Source organism: Nanorana parkeri, unplaced genomic scaffold (assembly GCF_000935625.1).
Source record: "Nanorana parkeri isolate BGI_ZX_2015 unplaced genomic scaffold, ASM93562v1 scaffold3416, whole genome shotgun sequence".
In the NCBI taxonomy this organism is placed as follows: Eukaryota; Metazoa; Chordata; class Amphibia; order Anura; family Dicroglossidae; genus Nanorana; species Nanorana parkeri.
Window position 1 is genome coordinate 28,728 of NW_017309684.1, and position 538 is coordinate 29,265.

General features: G+C 51.9%; 1 protein-coding gene across 1 annotated transcript in view; it reads left to right on the forward strand.

Moving 5' to 3' along the window:
• USP10 (ubiquitin specific peptidase 10) overlaps window positions 1–538 on the forward strand; it is a 29,207-nt gene that overhangs the window by 23,985 nt on the left and 4,684 nt on the right.

Here is a 538-nt window from a genome sequence, read left to right on the forward strand (position 1 = left end):
TGTATACATATATATATATATACATACATATACATACATACATACATACATACATACATACATACATACATTGACGCAGTGGGAGCGCAGGCGACCTGCCACCTTCCCTGTATAGAGGTAAAGAGAACCTCCCTATTGAAGAGTGGAGAGGCGAGCGGCAGACGGGGGGAGGAGCCCAGACAGGCCGCAGACGGCGGGAATTCTCGGCGCTGGAAGCCGGAACGGGATCCAAGTCTCGGCGGCTTGTGTTTTAGTTACAATAATAGGAGTGAATGGGCCGGGCCCTCGTCTGCAGCTGGTACAATGACGACTGGTTTCCTCAAACAAATTCTATCTAAAAACGGACTTTTCTTCCTCTGGAGGGCGGCCAAAGCGCCAGAGATTCTCCTAATACTGATCCGGCCGGTGTACGGGGAACGCTGCGTCATGCCGAACCCGGGCTGGAGGAGACGAGGGGTGCGCGTGTGTGTGTGTGTATGCATGGTGTGTGTGTGGATATGTATGTAGGGTATATATGTATGTATGTAGGGGGGGGGGG